The 9,437-nt window shown below is 37.1% G+C and overlaps 1 pseudogene; it reads left to right on the top strand.

Moving 5' to 3' along the window:
* Nucleotides 1-3,618: 3,618 nt before the first annotated feature.
* LOC149214051 (peroxisomal adenine nucleotide carrier 1 pseudogene) overlaps nucleotides 3,619-9,437 on the top strand; it is a 75,439-nt pseudogene continuing 69,620 nt past the window's right edge.

Here is a 9,437-nt window from a genome sequence, read left to right as displayed (position 1 = left end):
TTCACTAGAACACCTCGACACTCCCTAGTTGTCATGCCCTCTGTTATATTCTTCCACAATGTCCCAGGCTAATGAGGAGATCAACAGAGGTAACCAAAAACCACAATTCTATTTTGGTATCTAGCCCTACAAAACCAGAGAGGCATTTCTCTATGAAATCACAACCAAGAGATGACTAGAATGTAAAGGATTTTAGGCTAGATAGCTAGGCCTAGGTGGGTTTTGGAAAATTTAGGCTCATCATGTTTTCTTGATGACCCCACCTCCATGGGTTGTACTGACATGGTTTGGTGCTGGCTTGGTGAAGTGGTTATATGTGTTTTCTAGGCTGCCTCAATGAAGGTGTCCCATGTCATGTTCTTCTCTTTCAACTGATGGAGTACTATAACCTTTATCAGGCTATGATGAAACAGGCTAGGATAATGCACTTTGCCTTTTAATTGCACCCTTTCAGACATTTTGGTTAGGCTCCTATACAAGTAGCTGGACAAATTTAGAATCTTGGTAGTTGTAAAGTGCATGAGCAGTCTTATGTGGTATTGATATAGCCTAGAAAATATGCCCTCACATGTGAAGAACTTCTTGGAAACCTTCATCAATGGTGTATATCTCTCTAACAAGTATCTAAATGGGAAAACATGTGAGTAAGCTCCTTTTTATTGTGATTTCAAGTAGGGTTTGTACTCTTATAGGTCTAGGTTCATGCCTTTGAACCAATTTTCACCATGGTTTGGTATGTTTGCAGCTTGAGAGATGGAATCCACTGAAAACATGAAATCAGTCCCTGCAATGGTGATCTTGTCTTCCTTCAAGATGAGGGAAAATATACCTGTGAGATGCTCATGGTAACTACTTCCTGCACTCTTTGACAAAACCCTAAACAATTGACATCTTCAAAGAATTTCATGACAAATGGGAGGGGGTGATTTCATTGCAATTAGAGGGCTCAAACCTCAGTATCTCTCCCTTGTCAGTATCTTTAGACAAAAAGAATTGACGCTATTACAGCTAGGTGCCTTTTTGTTAGGCCTAAATCCACAAATAAGATACTTTTGGTCTATTTAGAGGTGCCTGCGAGACATGAGAAGGATTGAGGGTGGGGTATAAAGGACACATAATGTTTTAGTAAGGATTTAATTGTTAAGAAATTATGGAAAAATTTCCAGGGAAAAGGTATTTGGTAATAGGTTATTAAAGAGAAATATCTAAAAAATATACAGCTTAAGGAATGGATTAAAGGGGTGCTCCAAAGAAGAAGGTGGCATCTTATATATGGAGAAGCATGATGAGAAACAAATATTGGTTACTATGAAATATGAGATGGGAGGTTGGAATGGGGAATAGGATAGAAATAGGACTAGATGATATCAAATGGGTGGAGGGAATACATACTCTTTCTATTCGCATCCTTGATCATTTACATAAGAAAAGGATTTACTTTATGAACTATATCTCTTGTGATTGAGGATCTTCTTCTATTACAAGTTATTGGATTAATGCATTTGAACTTGGATTTCCAGAGGATCTATTTGTGGAATGGGCACGTTTCACAACACAATTAAGTCTAACAGGTTTAAAACTCACTGAGAAGAAAAAAAAGCTAAAATGGGAAGGTGTTATGTATAATGAGCAGATCTTGGTTAAAGAGATTTATAAACATATTTCTCATGGACGTGGCTTGAATGATAATTCTTTTTGGTTTCATAACACATGGAGATGGGATATACCTCTCAGATTAAAATGTTTTATGTGGTTGGTGGTCCGCAATAATATTTTAACTTGGGATAATATACATAAAAGGTGCTTTGAGGATCTTGGAAGATGCTCTTTATGCAAAGAAGATTTAGAAGACATGGAAAATCTATTTCTAACATGTCATTTTGCGATCTCGGTATGGAGTGAGGTTCTTCAAAAACTTAAAATACATGTAATCTAGAACATGGTTTTCATTTAGAGATGTCTCACTTAATGGTTTGAAGGTTTCAAGACATATCATTTCGTGCCTTTCTATATTTTGTGGGGCATATGGAGAAGCAGGAATGAGAAGATTTTTGAACAAACAAAACCAGATACTAGAAATGTCTATTTAAAGATCTTTGCATATTTTATGGAGATATTGCTAATGATGGAGAAACAACCTAGAAGACATTTTTGACTCATGGAGCTATGGTCATACTTTATTTTTTTATTTTTTTTACTTTTTATTTTTATTTTATATGGAGCATCCACCAACAGGGTTTGTGGAAGTGGGACACATTTGGGTTTGAAGCCAGACAACACCTTCCATTTCAGTTGGTATAGTGGCATAGGGTCAAATAATAGAGTTGAGCTAATCATACTCTTGGGGGCTCTTCTATGTGCTAACTATATTGCAATTGAAGATTTACTTGTGTTTGGAGATTCCAAGATGATCCTAGATTGGGTACAATTGAGAACAAAATTTGGACCACCTTCCCTTACTTTTTCGATGTAATGCATAAGATCTTTGATGAATACCTTTAAAACATTAGCCTCTAATAATGTGTATAGAAAGTAGAATCAAGTAGCATATCTCCTATAAAAGAAGGGATGCAACTGTACATGTGCCAAGGAGGATTTTCTACTTAGTTGTCGACAAAGGAATCCTTTTGCAACTCAGGGATTTTTAACTTATAAAGGGATGCCCTTGAAATTTTTTCCTTCATCTCGTTTATTTGTCATCCGTCCATGAAAATTTTCATAGATCATGATATGTTTTTGTCATGTTTGAATCATATATGTTATATTTGTCATCATAAAAAACTTTAAGCTTTTTTTGTGAAAATTGATATAGTAGACAATTTTCAGAAATGAAAGAAATATAATGTAGAGTAATAAGATACTTAGAAATTTAATCATTTTATTTTAAAATCTAATATATGGCATGCAAAAACATTAACAATGAAATACCAAAGTATATATCTACTTTTTATTAATGAAAATCAATAATTTTTTCCTTATTAAAAATAAAAAGAAATTTAATCTATCTAAATTCTTGAATACTTGATTAATCCAAATCTAAAATAAATCTAATAACAATGTTGAATTCCAATTCCTAGTCCACTCGACTAGTGCACAATACCTCATTCAATAGCATTGTGAACCATTACATGTAGTTACATAAAACAGTCCCGCCCAATTTTAAAATTAGCTTCATAAAAAAACTCTAACTTCAATCCAGACTAGCACAGGGATCCAGTCGAAGTTTTCATAGCTTGGTTAATTGAGACACCAAACATCCAATGCTACCATGTACCACACCGTCAAAATCATCAACAACAGCTGCAATCTGAACTTCGTCGTAACTGATAGTCGGGTAAGTCAAGAGTCGACGTCAGCACTTGCATCAAACTCCCATATATTGGATTAGTTAAACACGCTGATTTGTCTCTGTTCTAATCCCTCAAGGAGATTGTTTGTTTTGATTTGGAATCTCAGTTGCGAGAAACCCAACTTCTTATTATTGGACTTCCAACATCAATCATCAATTTTCTGTATTCACACTTTGGGTTCTGAATACCTGATTTTGTACCCCCACAGTATATATATATATATATATATATATAGATTAAAGATCATATTTGGTGGAATTTATATGCAATGGAGGTTGATTTTGAATATTTGAAAAACACAACTTCAAGATCCATAGTAGGGTTCATCAACACTACCATATTGTATCCCTTAGATACATGTAAGACCAAGTACTAGGCGGAGGTTTATGCCGGGGGTCGACAAAAATATAGGTTTGTAGCTCCAACACATATTTTCCTTAGAATTAAACCGGGTTGTTTCTTTCTTTTGGAATGGGTTTCATTGAATTCAGTATCTGACACATGTATTTCCTTAGAAATCATATGGGTTGAGTATTTTGAAATGGGTTTTGTATCTGGTTGTAATTTGGGTCACTGGATCCTTGTGTTATCCTTGGGTTAGTATGCTTAAATTTAATGGGGTTGATCCTCATTAGCACACTTGGAACTTGCTAACACTCCCTATCACAGACTCTTATTCATTCATTTCCATGCAATTGAAACTAGTGCTCCCTTGTGTTTCCCTAGCACTCCCTAACATGCGTTGGTGCCACACCCTAGAACCTGGCACATATTGGCATGTCTTGGCATGCCTAACATGTCTTGGAATTATCTCACATGTGTTAGCACTCCTTGTCATTCCCTAGTACACCTTGGAACTTCCTAGTTATCATGCCCTTATAGATAGCCTTACTTTTTTTGTGATTTGGGAACCTAACCAAGTCATTGAAAAATAGTGTTGTGCATAGCCCAAAGTCTCCCTTTTTATGAAACTACTTTTTCCCAACCCCTTTTTGCAATCATAGGCTTCCCTCCTACAATTCCTATTTTTTCCCAACCTTTTTGAAAGGTATTCCATTTTCCTTTTCCTTTTCCCGTTTTAATATTTTGTCATGATTTTTGTTGTGCATTAAGAAGGTGAGATTTTCAACCTGTTGCATTTGATATTTGTGGTTCTAAAGCTAATCCTCCTTTCGATAAACATTCTTCCATTAGTCCGACCTTAAGCTTGAGAGTGCTGGGGAAATTTGAATGTTTAGGCTTATTCACTACAATTTTAACCTCTTTATGGAGGCTTGACAGTTCAAGGTCAAAGGGGGTGGAGATACGATTAGGAAGAGAAGGGGCAAGGAAAAGAGAGGGAAGATGGAGGGGAGAATGCAAAATAACAGGGAAATCCATCAAAGTAAAAGAATTTATATAAAGAGATAAAACCAAAGAAGAATATGAAGGGTAATTAATCTTAGCAGAAGGAGGCGTAATGTTTACTCGAACTTATCGCTAAACCTTAAGGATAGGTTCCAACCTGACATGAACTTTTTGATAATTTGAAATTGTAGGTTTTGGTTCAAACTTGTTTCTAACTTACTTCCAAATTCTCTTTTTCCTCAAAATGGCAGCCTTCAACTCCAGCCATTGGGTCTGAACATGTCCAACTTCATAATGATTGAAACAAAGAGATGCCATTTTCCAATAATCAATCTTATGGGGCTAGACGTTTTCCTTGTAAACTAATTCAATGGCCTTGAATAAACACTCTTTGATATCTACTTTGACTAGAATCTAGACCCAATGCCTATTAATTGAAACATACTAATTAGGGTCCACAGAAATAAATCTACCAAGCTTCTTGCCAATAGTGTGAAGGGCCTCCTCTATCTAGAAGACAAAGGAAGGGCTCAACAATATAGCCTAAAGTTGTTTCACCAAGATATGTTTGTGAGCGGGATCAAAATCCACCAACCATGTTTCCATGACTAGGCTCGATTACCCCCAATCCCATTTTGTCTCCTTCATCTTATTATAGTCCACCCTCAGCCAAAATTGAAATCCTATCCAACCATGAACAAATCCATGGAAAACTGACATATAAGGGCTAACATCCAATTGTCCAAAACCCATGCAGTGAGAGATGCCTTTTGCACAGTCTTACCATCAAATCTTCCTACCAAAGTAGTTTCTAACAAGTTTGGGATATCCTAGAATCTGATACCCTTAACAATGACCATTGAAAAATTATCTTGTTTCACTCTAACATAGAGCTTTGGCTTAGACAGAGCTCTGGAACCATGGGGGACCAAAAGAGGCTTAAAAAGCTTAAATGAAAGGGAGTTTGGCTGAGACTTAGGGATAGTTACTACCTCAAAGCTAGAATGAGAGTTTAGCTCTTTTGCACTTCTATTTTTGCTCAAATTGAAAACAACCTTGGACAACTCATGCTCAAATTAAATATCTACCTCGCAACACCATCCATCTTGGAAACACCTCATGATTTGGTTGGAGATGATTTGTTAAGACAATGAAGTGTCACCTGTAAATTCATACTAGGATTTGAATGCCTCATGTAGACATGACTGGGCTCATAATTAACAATATCAACTTCCATTCAAAACTGTGGTGGGACGTAATTAATTATTGACAAGACCCACTGTCCAACAACCAAGACAGTGAAAACCCTTGGGAAAAAGAAAGAGATTACACAAAATTTACTTATTGTCAGAGAAAAGTGCCTTCAACTCTAACCACTAGGTCTGAACATGTCCAACTTTGTAACAATTGAAATAATGAAATGAGATTTTCCAATAATCAATGTTATGGGTCTAAACTTTGTCCTCGTAAACCAATTCAATGGCCTTGAATAGAATATCTTTGATATCTACTTTGACTAGAATCCAAGCACACATTGGCACACCTTGGCACTCCCTAATTTTCATGCCCTCATAGATAGCTTTACTATTTTTGCGACCTTGTAACCCAACCAAGTCATTGGCAAAACATTGTTGTGCCCAACCCAAAGTCTCCCTTTTCCTGAAATTGGTTTGACCAACAATGTTGAGCTCTTTGAGATGATAAAGGACTATGATTTTAATGATGGAATGATGAAAGAGACTCTTCATTTGATGTTCATACTCTCTTTTCTGGACAATATAGGCCATCTTATCAATGCTCCAGAAAATATAGTAGGGTATATTGAGCTTTTTTACCCTAGTGAAATGCATTAAAAGTTGGATGTGATTGAGCATTTTTGGGTTCGCTCTTTTTCGAGCTTTAATTGAGATATTCTTCTCCTGATTTGGATTTGGAGGTTTTTGCTGCAATTTGGAGTAGAAAACATGTTGACTGCATATGGATAAAATTGCAACCTTAAAGAACTCCAAGGTGTATGGATACGTTTCAAACGTATTATTCTGATCTCATTTCTATGATTTTATTTTTAAAATTTCAAAGAATTTAAACTTGTATATCAAATTATGGAGAAGAAGGGAGGGTTAGGGTTGACAAGATTTTATAAATTCAATCATATTTTTTTGTGATTAGCAAGACTAGGCACTCCTGTGGAATTATGATCTTCAAGAATTTTGGGAAATTCAATGGTGATGTGGATTGATCAAGAGGCTATGGTTGCTTCAGAAGTTCTCCTATGATTGTGTTGCTTCTTGTGATATATGGATCAACTTATGCTGGTCTTTACTTTGTTCCTTTCTCTAATACCATGTAAAAAATCCTTGCACTGTTGTAGTGAACAATTCTAAAACTAAATTGTAACACCAAGACACATAATTTCTCTACTAATTTCAACAAAATAGAACATAATTAAATAACAGTCACACAATCACAAAACACAATTTTTCTAGGGAACTCAACCGGGAAAACCTTATCCTTGTTTAAGAATTTTACTGATAGAAAATGAGCAATGGATATCTTACAATACAACTTTGTTTCACTAGAAACCAATCTAGTTTTCTTTGCTTGTCCTAAGCTTGAAACACCTGCAAGACCCTTCATCTAATTCCCTCAATCCATGCACATAGGCTACTTCTAGCTAACTAGCAAATACTATTAAATTTCCATGATCTTGGGTCTAGGATAGAATCTTAGAATCTCAACTTTTCACTGCGGAAAATAAATAACAGTAAATCACACATGCACAAGTATACACAACTTTTTACAAAACTATTGTACAAATATGTACAACCCAATCACTATTATATTAAACCAATCTGAATAATACAACAGTCTATGGAATACAAGGTAAAATGACAATCATGTTACATACTCTTTGTCGTATCTTGTCCTACTGGTCCTTCACTCCCATTCTTCTCTCTAGCTGCCCCTTAGTCCATCAAAGGAAAACACATAGAGTCTCCAGGAGGGCTGCCACCTATCACTACCCTAATTCTCTTCTACTTCAATAAATACGGGAAGATCCAATCTACTCTTCTAGGTTGGCCAATCCCTAAGCTCCAATCTGTCTTCTAGTAGCCTCTTTCATCCATCAAAGAGATACACATAGGCTCCCACTAAGCCCTCAAGCACTAAGCCATTAACCTCTAACCCATATAGACCTCAACCCCATGGCACTCAACCCCCTAACCCCTAAGCCCTAACCCTTTTCCCTTTACCCTTGATTCCTAAACTGTTAAACCCCTTAAATCCTAGAACCACTGTTATAAACATTTTTGGGCACTGCAACCCCAATCATACATGTCCATAAACCAAGGGATTCTAAGTCCCTAAAAGTGTTTTTTCACACCCTAAAGGAACAAGGTCAGCTGATTACATCATCTCCTAGAAGTTCTCCATGGAAAACTGCTCAGAACTGGTCAAAACTGGACCATACAGACTGGTCAGTGCTAAGGGTGCGATGCATCTCACCCGCTCAGTGAAAAAAGTGCGATGCATACTAGAAATCCCTTCTGTAGGGTGCGATGAGCGAGAGTAGACAAATGGCAAAGACAATTTGCAAGGTGGATGGTCATGGAATATTCCAGAAACTTCTCCTATGACACTTGCCTCTTTGAATTCGCCCAGGGATGAGTAAGAGACCATGAATCTCTAAGTGGAACCAAGAACTATTAGAGAGAGGACACTAATCAAAATCCCAAAAGCTGACTCACCCCCCTGCAAACATCTATATATGGATCCCTCATCACAGAGTTCCAGAGGCTGGAATCTTGTATTTTGTAAGGAAGTGTTGTTGGTTTCTTGGTGGAACATCATAGTGTTGAGAGTGAGGTGAAGAAGGGCTTTCATGCTGGGAGGATGACGCTGGGTCAAATCAATGGGTTGTAATTCTCTTTGCTATTCTTTCTATTAATAAAGCTATTCATGTTTTCCTCCACATTCTTGTATGTTTGATGATATATGCATTGGTGTGGTCAATATATATCTGGTCCTATATTGTTTATGATAGTAGATCTCTGTACTTCGATAGTGTTATGTTGCTTTGACTCTACAGGTGCTCTCTGAAGCGAGGAAGGAGCGGAAAAGATCTGTCAGAAGGGAGAGGAACCAAGCGCAAGACTGAGGTTGGTATCCTTTGTACCCCTCTTATCTACTTCTCATAAAGGAAAGTGAAAGTAGTTTTAGTTTGTTTGTTTCTAAGATAGCTACCCATCTTAGTGGGACTAGTAGCTCTGAGTGGAAACTAGATTTCCCGATAACAAAATGGCGACTCCACTGGGGAGCGAATAGCTTGTTTGCTTGTCTATATTTGTTTGCTTTATAAACTACAGACAGAGCTTGAAGTTAAGCCAGCTAGCCTTCGAACTGCATTTGCTATGCAAGTGCAAAGTAGATCAATGCTGCTTCAGTCCATCTTCGGGTTTTGTTTATAAACTGAACAATTGATTTGCAAACATCCTAATTGCCCTGGTGGTGGCTCTAGTAACCTCATTAGATCAGCCCCTGTGATTTCTATTTACTGACTATCATTAGCTCGGCCTAAATCCCTGAACTGAGCTGCAAACTGTGACCAAAGACCAAGTAAAGTCTCGTCCCTGTACCATCGCACCCTCTCTTCAAGGAAATCTGGATGCATCGCACCTCCCGTGTGCAGTAGGTGAGATGCATCCCTGTTTCCCTGTGTTACAGGTGCGATGATCAGAA

Source organism: Pinus tabuliformis, chromosome 1_1, assembly GCF_031772625.1.
Source record: "Pinus tabuliformis cultivar Carrire ecotype Pingquan chromosome 1_1, CPIR1, whole genome shotgun sequence".
In the NCBI taxonomy this organism is placed as follows: domain Eukaryota; kingdom Viridiplantae; phylum Streptophyta; class Pinopsida; order Pinales; family Pinaceae; genus Pinus; species Pinus tabuliformis.
This window is presented reverse-complemented; position numbering and strand designations above follow the sequence as displayed.